Source organism: Miscanthus floridulus, unplaced genomic scaffold, assembly GCF_019320115.1.
Source record: "Miscanthus floridulus cultivar M001 unplaced genomic scaffold, ASM1932011v1 fs_710_1_2, whole genome shotgun sequence".
Lineage (NCBI taxonomy): Eukaryota > Viridiplantae > Streptophyta > Magnoliopsida > Poales > Poaceae > Miscanthus > Miscanthus floridulus.
This window is the reverse complement of record NW_027097146.1, coordinates 45,207-57,135: the sequence shown is the minus strand read 5'-3', so window position 1 is coordinate 57,135 and position 11,929 is coordinate 45,207. Positions and strand designations below refer to the sequence as shown.

At 43.1% G+C, this 11,929-nt stretch overlaps 1 pseudogene; it reads left to right on the top strand.

The window, feature by feature from the left end:
• Nucleotides 1-9,912: 9,912 nt before the first annotated feature.
• On the top strand, nucleotides 9,913-10,298 carry LOC136532787 (chitinase 1-like; annotated as a pseudogene).
• The last annotated feature ends 1,631 nt before the right edge of the window (nucleotides 10,299-11,929 follow it).

Below are 11,929 nucleotides of genomic sequence, written 5' to 3'. Positions count from 1 at the left end.
TTTAGTAGGCTAGCGCAACACTCGCTTCGCTTCATAATTGTCTAACCGGTTTGTTAAGTGTTGTTGTAGAAATTTTTAATAGGCTATTCACCCTCCCTCTAGCTATTAGGACCTTTCAGCGGTGGACTCCATTGTCGGTAGTGAGATGCTCGTCGGAGTTGGATGAAAACGTCGTAGAGGCCTCGATTTTCAACGGGAAAAGCATGGAAAGACAGAGGAGACTACAACGAGCTCACCTAGGCGATTTTCTTGGACGGAGATGGCTTGAAGACGATGCAAGACACGGTGGGGTAGAAGGTGGCTCCCTATGATAGTTCGGCGGCAATTAGGGACCACACGAGAGCGAGAGAAAGAGGAGATAAGGGCTCGAGAGCTTTGAAACCTCGGCGCAAAACTCGACAGCAGGCCGTGAGCGGTTGCGAGGCTTCAAACAGCGTGCACGGCCGCGGCGACGTTGGCTCCCAACTCAGCGAGATCCGATGGAGCAGAGGTGCGGCTAGGGCTAGTAGGTGGCTACGCTAGGGTTCGGGATGGAGGCGGTGCTGACGCTAATGAGGGATAGGGAGGTGGCGCTGTGCAGGCTCAGTATTTATGAGGGCCCTCGGCGTGGGGCGCACGCTAATCGCGAGTCGGCGCGGCGACGGACTCCTTCTCGGTAGAATCTGACGTGGAGACGAGAGAAGGAAGACGAGCGGAGGTAGGAGATGACACTGACAGAGCGGGCCTACCTGTCAGTGATAGGGTGAGGGAGAGGGCGACGTCCGCGCATTGCTGGGCCGGCCTATTTAGCTGGGCCTGCGGGAGAGTGAGGGAAACGACGGGGAGGAGCAGGCCGCTAGTTGGGCCGCGGGGAAGAAGTGGGAGCAGGCCGGGATTGGGTGAGGGAACTGGGCCTTCGGGCCAAAAGTCAGGGTGAGAGAGGGAGAGAAGTGAAATTCCTTTTTCTTTTTCTAAATTTCCAAAGAAATTTTCAAATGAGTTTTGAATTCTCTTTTGAGTTTTAGATCAAAACCACTCATCACAATAAATCAAATGCAACGGTATGTATGCTCAAACATGTTGCTACCTTATGATAAATTTTAATTTAATGAAAAATTATTATTTACCTATGTTTTTATGAACACAAAATACATAACTAAATCATTTCATCTCTATTTCAAAAAGAAGCAAATTTTAGGGTGTTACAATAGCATAAGATTTATTTTTATATTTGATTTGGCATTATTCAACAAGATTTTTTTTGACAAATTCCTTTTTTTTTAAATTATGTGATAATTATGAGACCTGTCGAGCACCTCTCGTCGCGGTTAGCCAAGTGGATGTACTGTAGGTGGGCTAGAAGCTGTAGGTGGGCTGCTTTTGGCTGCTGTTGGACTGTTGATCAGTATTGTTTTACTTTCAAATTTCTTCCTAGCGAGCGGTGGCCCATATCATATTTCTATTGAAGATTAGGTACGCCATTTTTCTTTTATGTTTTTTTAGAAAAAAATGATTTTGTTCTAGTCTCTTCATAAATTATACATACTAGCAAATATACCCATACGTTGCAACAGGAAAAAAAACTACCAAACGCTTATTAAAAACCAGGCCGAGAATGTTACATTATTTATTTTTTTATATTTTCTATAAATTTTAAAATCTATAATTTTTTTTACAATGACAATGACATCCATAACATAATAAGTTCACATCGACAATAATACAACAATATACTATTAAATCTCCATCGAATTAAAATACAACTTCACCAGTGAAATAATTTCTTTTGCTTCGGCTCCACAAGCAGCTCCACAGGTGGAGCTAGAGCTATTTTTAGACTCCATTTAACGAAATAGCTTAACGTGTTAGACAAAACAATTCCTAAACTTTAAAATGACTATTATGCCCTTCTCTTTCCCTTCTATTTTTCCATCTCCTCTTCTCGTGGCCTCTCTCTCATCCGGTGGCCGCCCGCCGTTCCCTAAGCCATGGCACCTTGCCATCTCCATCACGCTCACCGATGTTGGCGATCCTTGCGCCCTCCCCGTTGGCCGTACTCACGACACTGGCCGCCTGGCGTGCTCCCTCCCATGTTGTTCGCCTGGGTTGGCTGGCGAACAGCTTCAGAAGCCAATGCAGAAGCCGTGCAAAACGGGGCCGTACTTGTAAATATATCGCAATTTTAATTTTCATACTATGCATGTGTTGGTAGAATTAGATATCGAGCTTTATGATTTCTTTTGGAACCCATAAAAATACATAATTGTAATATTTGATTAAGTCAGCAAGAAGTAAGTTGTTGGAGCTCTCTCTCTCAATTTCCATATGGCAACCCTCGTCGAGGATCGGAGTTGTGTATGTCTACAACTTGGAGATACATTTATTTTAATTAGAGTAGATAACAAACTGATGAAGATTTTAGTTCACGATTTGATTAGTTGGACCATCAGTTGATCGAGGCTTTAATAATAAACAAGTTTTATATATAATCTTCATCAACAACTTGCAACTTAGTGGTGGAATATTTGTTTATTAGGGGTTACAGAAGGGTCTAGAGTTCAAAGACCCATAATAATGGATTTATTATTTATGTTTATAAGAAAAACAAGAGATATTAAAAAAAGAAGAAAAACGAAAAAAAGGTCACGGAAAGAGAGCTGTTTATATATAATCTTCATCAACAACTTGCAACTTAGTGGTGGAATATTTGTTTATTAGGTGTTATAGAAGGGTCCAGAGTTCAAAGACACATAGTAATGGGTTTATTATTTATGTTTATAAGAAAAATAAGAGATATTAAAAAAAAAGAAGTAAAAACGGAAAAAGTCACGGAAAGAGAGTTGGCTACCGGAAAAAACTAATACTCTGGAACTTTTTTTTTAATTGCGGTAAGGAAACTCCACGGTGTTAATATGAAAAAAAAAAACCGAGATATATGGAAGTGCCAGCAGGACATAGAAACACAAATACGAAAATGACGCGGAAACGAAAAAATACGAAAATGACACGGAAACGAAACACTGCCGTGTTACCAGAAAAAAAAGACATAGGGGCATGACGAGCCGAACACGAAAATGAGACAGATAATTAGGTTGGATGAAAAATTATTAGTGACCAAAATTTTTGGCTCTTTAGTATTAGGTAGATATAACCATCCATTATTAAAAAACAAACACAGATGAAAAACAGCTTACACTCAAAGAGCGGCATAGAAACAATAGCCGCCAACTAAACACCAAGTCTATTAGAAGACAAATATCCATTCCTAATGGTGCAACCTTTTATCGCGGGTTCTTCTTTGAAAGTTTTTTTTTCCACAGGTTTGTCGTGTTATTTGACCTGTACATAAATACACATCTATAATCTATAAATCCATTATGTGTGTAGCGTAAATATGATAGAAAGGCTTCTCCTAGTTTTTTCATATATAAGTTATTCCTTATTAAAGCTCTTTTAACCTTATATAATTAATTTTATAGTGTGATGAAGATGATGGCATTCTAGGTTTACTTTAAATCAAACCATCTCAAATTATATTAAATTTGTGTAAACTATTATCAACATTTATTACAACTTAGAATAAACAAAATATCCAAATATGTTTTATGGTAAATTAAATGATACTTATTTCATACTTCGGATATTATTATCCTTTCATATAACTATATAAGTTTATCAAACTTAAATAAATGCTTTAATAAGGGCAGTCCCAATGGTGTATTGATGATGGTTTCTATCCTCATTAAAAGACTTGTCACGTAGGCAAAACGCTGACATGACAACGTAATTAATGAAGAAAGAGAGCAAAAATTCTAGAAATGGTTTCCTCATGAAGAAATCAGGTCTTCTCTTGACCCAATGCACCAAGAAACCATAAAATCGTCATTGGGGAGAAACCACCAGTTTCTAGCGGGCTCGTGCCGCACTCCCATTGGAGGAGGAAGATAGAGTTGGGAGAGAGAAAGAGAAAATAATTATTACTTATAGAAACCATGAGTTAGAAAGCAGTATTTTTTTTTGTACGGTATCATATATTATAGAAACTACTAGTTTTTTTCATTGGTACTGCTCTAATTTATTCCGGGACAAAGCTAAGAACTGCGGGGTTTTTATGGTGGGACCGGCCAGGGCACGAGAGAAACTACGCACGTGGTGGTATATCTACCAGGCACCGTCCACTGAAACGACAGTCCCAGCCCAGGATCTAATCTTGCTACTCACTGCCATCCGGGCTCCACACCCGAGCCAACCTCAATACTCCCTCACCTTCCGTACACCGGGCCCATACACCGTACGTAGAACGCAATCCGCTCGCAACAAAATATCGAACGCCCCACCAACGGACAAACCCACCGCACCATACACCGGGTCCACGCAGCCTTCAGAGCGTCCACCTCCCGCTCCGATCCGGGAGGAGGCGGAGCGTGCCGCGGCGCCGACCGAGACCGATCCCCGCGGTGAAGCAGAGACCTGCGCGTATAAATACCCGACCTCGCCGGCGCCCGCGAGCTTCGAGAAAACCTCCTTCGCCGCGCCTTACCCTAACAGCCTACTAACTAGCTGCGGCGCTCCACTATCACTCCCTGCTACTGCACCTACTTCCGCTCTGGTACTGTTGCTGCTGCTGTTGCTGCTCCTGGTGGTGGTGGCACCCAAACCCTAGCCCCTGCCCTGATGTCGCAGCAGGACGCTGCGGACCCGCCTTCGGCGACGGACGAGCGGCCGGGGGGTCTCCCGCGGATCGGCTCCGCCAAGCCGCCTCAACGCGCAGGCGCCGGAGTTCGTGCCGCGCGCTGCCGCGGTGCCCCCGCCCCCTCCGCCGCAGGCGGTGGTGCGTCTGTTCGCGCCGCCTCCTCCTCCCGCGGCGTTCTTCGTCGCAGCACCCCCGCCTCCGCCGCCCCCGTTCGAGTACTATGCGGCGGTTGCCACCGGTGGGGGTGCCAGGTTCGGTCCCCCCCGCCGAGCAGGACGCCGAGGCTGAGCAGCCGCCGAGGGACGGGAGCTTCGACGACCCCGTGCCCAAGATCAGGAAACAGGTGGGTGGATGCTCCTCACCGTCGTCGTTCCTGGTGATCCCCTGATACGATAGGTGCAATTAGATCACTAGATCAGGAATAGAATTTGCTCAATTTGCGACATTTTTATAGTCCCACAAGCTGTCTGCGTCATCCGATGTGCTTCCCAGTAGTCACGAGGAATTAAATTTGCTTAATGTGGAGTACATCTTTTATTCTCGCAGATATGCTGGACACATGCCATGAAAATCTATTTGCTACTTTGGCCACTTTTAGATGTGTTTGCATTGAACAGAAAGGCAAGCATTGTTCAGATTGAACTGCCTGCTTTTGTTGTGCTAATGGTAGTGTAGGAGGCTAGGAGCTGCGTAGTGCACATGTTATTTATTAGTTGAGGCACACATTTTATTTAGTTGTGGTGAAATGGAGCAAGGGGCAGAGCTACATGAACTTACTGGGATCAGCTGACATGTATAAATGTGGAAAATCCTAATATCCTATACAAATTCACTGTTTACTAGTATATTTAAGTGATGGTTAGTGGAACTGACTCCGGCGATTCCATTGCCTGCTCCGCCCCTGAATGGAGCCGCTAGCAATCGAACTTGTCAAAATTCTGGTATTTTGCTATTGTGTACTTGTAGTATCTGTTAAGATGGATAATGTTTCATGGTAATTTCCTCATCTCTCTAAGTAATGATGGTAGGGTAATTTTTGTTCATTTTTTAGTTTAAGCTAATGAATTGAATTCCTACCTTTCCTGTGTTAGGATGTTAATAGATCATGTTTGAGAAATCAGGGTAACAAGGATACATCGTGGTTTCAGGATCTATTCTTTTTTATGTGATCTACTTCAATAACTCATTTAAGCCTAGGATGGTAAGGTGTCGCCTCACCTCGCCTTATCATTGAGAGGGGGTAGGTCGCCACGCCACGCCTCGCCTCACCTTACCACCTTAAGAACCATGGTTGAGAGGGACTGCACCACTACCGTTGTAATAATGATGCAATAAATTTAACTTCTCAAATTTATACCTTTGAGGATTGATTTGATTTTGATGGGTTAAGCAGTTAGACTTAAGAAGGGTGGGCCTGGTGCAAGCGGTAGAGTCTTACCGCCTGTGACCGGAAGGTCCCGGGTTCGAGTCGCGGGTCGCCTCGCATTGCACAAACGAGGGTAAGGCTTGGGTTTGAAACCCTTCCCCAGACCCGCACAGAGCGGGAGCTCTCTGCACCTGGGTACGTCTTTTTAAGCAGTTAGACTTAACTCCCGATTAGGATAGGACTACATCAAGGGTCAGCTTTGAGCCCTTATTTGTTTGCTTTAGTGATGGATGAGGTCACAAGGGACATACAAGGGGGACATCCCTTGGTGTATGCTTTTCGCGGACGATGTAGTGCTAGTTGATGAAAGCCGAACAGGAGTGAATCAGAAACTGGAGTTATGGCGGGAGACTTTGGAGTCCAAAGGTTTTAGACTCAGTCGAACTAAAACTGAGTATATGAGATGTGACTTCGGCACTACTACTCGGGAGGAGGAAGATGTTAGTTTGGAAGGTCAAGTAGTGCCTAGGAAGGATACCTTTCGATATTTAGGATCAATGCTACAGAGGGACGGGGATATTGATGAAGATGTTAGCCATAGAATCAAAGCAGGGTGGATGAAGTGGCGGTAAGCGTCTGGTGTCCTATGTGACAAAAGGGTACCACAGAAGCTAAAATGCAAGTTTTATAGGACGGCGATTAGACCTGCTATGTTGTATGGTGCAGAATGTTTGCCTACGAAAAGACGATATGTTCAACAGTTAAGTGTCGCGGAAATGCGTATGTTGCGTTGGATTTGCGGTCATACAAGAATGGATCGAGTTCGGAACGATGATATACGTGATAGATTAGGGGTAGCGCCAATTGAAGAAAGCTTGTCCAACACCGGTTGAGAATGGTTTGGACATGTGCAACGGAGACCTCCAGAGGCACCGATGCGTAGTGGAATCCTAAGCCAGGATAGTAACGATGAAGAGAGGCAGAGAAAGACCGAAGTTGACTTGGGTAGAGGCAATAAAAGGAGACTTGAAAGGATGGAATATACCCAAAGACTTAGCCTTAGATAGGAGTGCTTGGAAGACAGCTATTTCACGTGCCTGAACCTTGATTGCTTCTGATGGGTTTCAACTCTAGCCTACCCCAACTTGTTTGGGACTTAAAGGCTTTGTTGTTGTGTTGTTGTTGTGTAGACTTAACTGATCCTTCTGTTGGGTAATGGCAGTGAAGAAAAAGTGAGCTTTGACTCCCTCATCTTTGGTACTGGATTGATGTTCAAAGATCCAGTATCAGCGGCTATATTGGTGGGCAGGAAGCAGCATAGATTGTAGCTGAAAGAAGTTAACAGGCAAGGAGATGGAAGTTGTCACTGGTGATGGTGGTGGCAATGGCATGCACAGGGAAGGTAGGGGGAGGAATGGTGCCACTTGGAGGAGATAAGTAGAGGAGGTTGAATCTCTTTTCTTGTTTGATCCAAAATGGGTACATGGAATTTAAAAAAGAAACCGGGTACATGGCTTCTCCTATGGAGACCTAACTTGACTCCCAAGCAACTAATAAATTGAATCCTTATAGATTGGGTCCACCCTTTCCTAATAGTCTACTTTCCTAGCTTTAATAGCTAACAGTCTCAACTTTCCTTAAAGAAGCAAAAAGCCAACTCATGATATCAAAAGGTATCTTGCCGATGGGGTAAAATTGATGAAAAAAAGGAAAAGATGCGTGCAACCCTTCTGGCAGCGGTGCCGCCTTTAGGTTTGCTGGGCTAAGCCAGCCCATGGTGTGGTGACCCATGACATCCAGACACAACAACAACAACAACAACAACAACAACAACAAAGCCTTTAAGTCCCAAACAAGTTGGGGTAGGCTAGAGTTGAAACCCATCAGAAGCAATCAAGGTTCAGGCATGTGAATAGCTGTCTTCCAAGCACTCCTATCTAAGGCTAAGTCTTTGGGTATATTCCATCCTTTCAAGTCTCCTTTTATTGCCTCTACCCAAGTCAACTTCGGTCTTCCTCTGTCTCTCTTCACGTTACTATCCTGACTTAGGATTCCATTACGCACCGGTGCATCTGGAGGTCTCCGTTGCACATGTCCAAACCATCTCAACCGGTGTTGGACAAGCTTTTCTTCAATTGGCGCTACCCCTAATCTCTCACGTATATCATCGTTCCGAACTCGATCCCTTCTTGTATGACCGCAAATCCAACGCAACATACGCATTTCCGCGACACTTAGCTGTTGAACATATCGTCTTTTCGTAGGCCAACATTCTGCACCATACAACATAGCAGGTCTAATCGCCGTCCTATAAAACTTGCCTTTTAGCTTCTGTGGTACCCTTTTGTCACATAGGACACCAGACGCTTGCCACCACTTCATCCACCCTGCTTTGATTCTATGGCTTATCTTAAAGAAATTCAGTATGCACAAATATAGTCCCTCACCTGCTCCTATAGTCAAGGGCGACAGATATGGAGATTTTCAATGCCCCAGGAACCAATATGAGATCGATCAAATGAAAGCGGTTCTATATGCTTCAGTTGTTGGAAGCTTGAATTATGCTCAAGTATGTACGCACCCTGACTTGGCATTTGTTACCAGGTTACTTGACAGATTCCAGAGCAATCCTAGAACAGAACACTGGAAATTGGTAAAGAAAGTCTTACGTTATTTGCAAGGAACGAAAAGCCTCATGATGACGTATAAAAGATTAGATTCACTCCATATAGTGGGATATTCTGATTCTGATTATGCGGGAGATGATAGAAAATCCACGTCTGGATATGTATTCACTCTCGCAGGGGGAGCTATTTCAAAGAAAAGCTCAAAGCAAACCGTCACTATATCATCCACAATGTATGCCGAGTTTGTAGCGTGTTATGAGGCAACGGGATAGGTGAACTTGCTAAAGAAGTTCATACCCGGTTTGAAGGTGGTTGACGATATTTATAGACCACTTAAGTTATACTGTGATAATAATCCGGCATTACAGTATGCTCACAACAATAAGTCAAGTGGTGCGGCCAAACATATTGACATAAAGTATTATGTTGTGAAAGATAAAGTCTGGGATCATGTCATAAGTCTTGAGCATATAAGTATCGAAAAGATGCTCGTGGATCCGCTTACAAAAGGCTTACCACCCAACGTGTTCGGAGAACATGTAGCCGGCATGGATTTAAGAGAAAGCCTATAATTCCTGAACAAAAGAAGGCCCAAAGTTAAGTATCTATTTCAGAATAGAGTGGTGTGTTGTAGCTGTTAAATCTATCGGCAATTGATCGTGACGATGAAACATGCTCTATGCGCTAATCTGTAATGGAATGAACAAAAGTAAATGATATGGAATTGAAAGATGGTAGGAGATCAAGAGAGAGATTATTAGATTGATCTCTAATCCCAAACTGGGCCCAATGGCCCAGTTGGGCCTTTGATCCACGCCCTGATCGGGGGCGCCTAGCCCATTATGGCTGGAGGGCTCTTGTCACACTGCGCAATAAATAGAGGTGGGGCCGGCGGCTCAAGTACGTCACGAGGTTCGCCTAAGCCGAGCTCCCCACCGATACCTAAACCCTAATCCGATCTAGAGGGGCGCAGCAAGTGACGGGAAGCCACCAGCCGCGTCGCCCCGCTCGACGTCGACAGCTTCATCGACCTCTTCCCTGAACGTCGCTGCCCGTGCGCAGATTTCACCGACGAACGAGATGGCCGACACTTCTAGACCTCCCTCCACGGTGTTAAGTTCAACACCTTCTCCTTTCCCTCTCTGTCTCTCAGTTCTACATGTATTAGGATGTGCTGCGTTTTTTATCTCGAATAGAACCATTCTATCGGCTAGATCTATGCTTCTGATGATCATAAAAAGTTCAACATGCCCAACATCGCCACCTCCATCGCGCCGTTCGAGGACCCCGTGGTCCAGGAGTACTACCAGCCGCTGTGGCGCAAGTACTCCGGCGTCATCGACTACGTCAACTTCCAGTTCTACGGCTACGGCGCCAACACCGACGTGCCCACGTACGTCATGTTCTACGACAACCAGTCGGTGAACTACCCCGGCAGCAAGGTCCTCGCCAGCTTCAAGACCGGCGACGTCACCGGACTGCTCTCGCCAGACCAGGGCATCAGTGGGGCCAAGGAGCTGCAGCGCAGAACAAGCTGCCCGGGCTGTTCATCTGGTCAGCGGACAGCTCCAAGAAGAGCAGCTACGGCTTCAAGTACGAGACTGAGGCGCAGCAGATCATTGCCAACCACTGATCTCTGCATCTAGGCATCTAGCTTAACAAGGGATCACACTAAATAAATAATAACCTCTCTCAGGTCAACGACAATTACTTGCAGGTTAATTAAAGAGGTTGGTCTTGATTTAAGGACCAGAATAATGGTGACTGAAAAAATGCAAGTTTATAAACAGTAATAAGCATGCTGTTTGCGTGCAGTATTAATAAGAGTGAAAACCAGTCTATCCACCGCATGTGTTTGGGTTTTGCGAAGCACTAGGAGCATTGCTAGAAATCGGGTCAGAGGACTATAATTTTCATACAAAAAGTAAATATTTATCCAACACTATAGAAAAATATGAATTTTTTAAAACAACAAACTCTGGTACGTGATTCATATGCTGCTCGAACTTTATATTACTTTTTGACCATTTTAACAATTTGAAAATGACAAAACTCAAAATTAAAAATTTGTAGATCTCGTCGAGAGCTATAATTTTCATATATAAAGTATCTTTATCTGACACCATTCAAGAATGATATGATTTTTCTAAGATGATAAACCCTGGTACACGATTAATATGTTGCTCAAACTTTATATCATTTTTGGAGCATCTAAACAATCTTAGCTGATAAAACTCAAAACTAGAAATTTGTAGAGTTTATGAGAGCTACAATTCACACTTAAAATATTTTTATCTGACACCATACAAGAAAGGTATGGTTTTTTGAAGACGGCAAGCTATGATACACTATCAATATGTTGTTGTACATTACTTTTTTTAGCATCTCGACGATCTCAAATGGAAACACGTAACTAGAAAAGTTGTAGATATCATTGGAAGCTATAATTTTAAAAATCATCTTAATCCAAGATACAAGAAATAGATTTATTTTTTCTAAGGTGGAGTCTTGCTGTTAACACACAGGTCGCATTTATCAGATTTATGCTATTGCGTCAGGTAGACGCCCGTTTAGATCTATATAAGACCCGTTATAACTTTATATAGCTAAAAATATATTTTGAAACTTTAGGACCTATTGATGATCGTACAACTCTAAACTAACTTTGAAATAACTTTGAGGGCTCTTTTGACTTTCCAATACAGTCTCTTTATCAATATACGGTTTCTTTTACTCTAATAAATAAAAAATAAAATAAAATGAAATAAAATAAATGAAAAAAGGAATCATTTATTTAATGAATAGTTGTAGCACCCGGTTTTAAGGACAAACAAAACCAGATACACACCATATGTGAGCCTAGAAAGTCAAATCTCACATATAGCTACAAATAAGGGTAATATCGAAATACAATGCTCAATATTACAATATATAACGTATTTAGTATAAAGAATATAATCTTAAACAGCAAACAGCGGAAAGACAACTCCAATCTTCGGATGAAGACTCAAATCCACAGGGACAACTGACTGGTTGATCACAAGCCTAACTTCTTCAATCTCTAACAATCTGGTACCCTTCCGGGATTTTTTCAAAGTATTGAAAAGGTAAAACAAACGTAAGTACATGTCGTACTCAACAAATATAACATGTGGTTCATAAGGCTCAAAAGGTTGACACTGATTTTCTACGATTAGCTTTTAATGAGTCATGATTTTAGCAATTGAGTAGCAACAAGTTTATCACAAGCCCATGTAAACACAT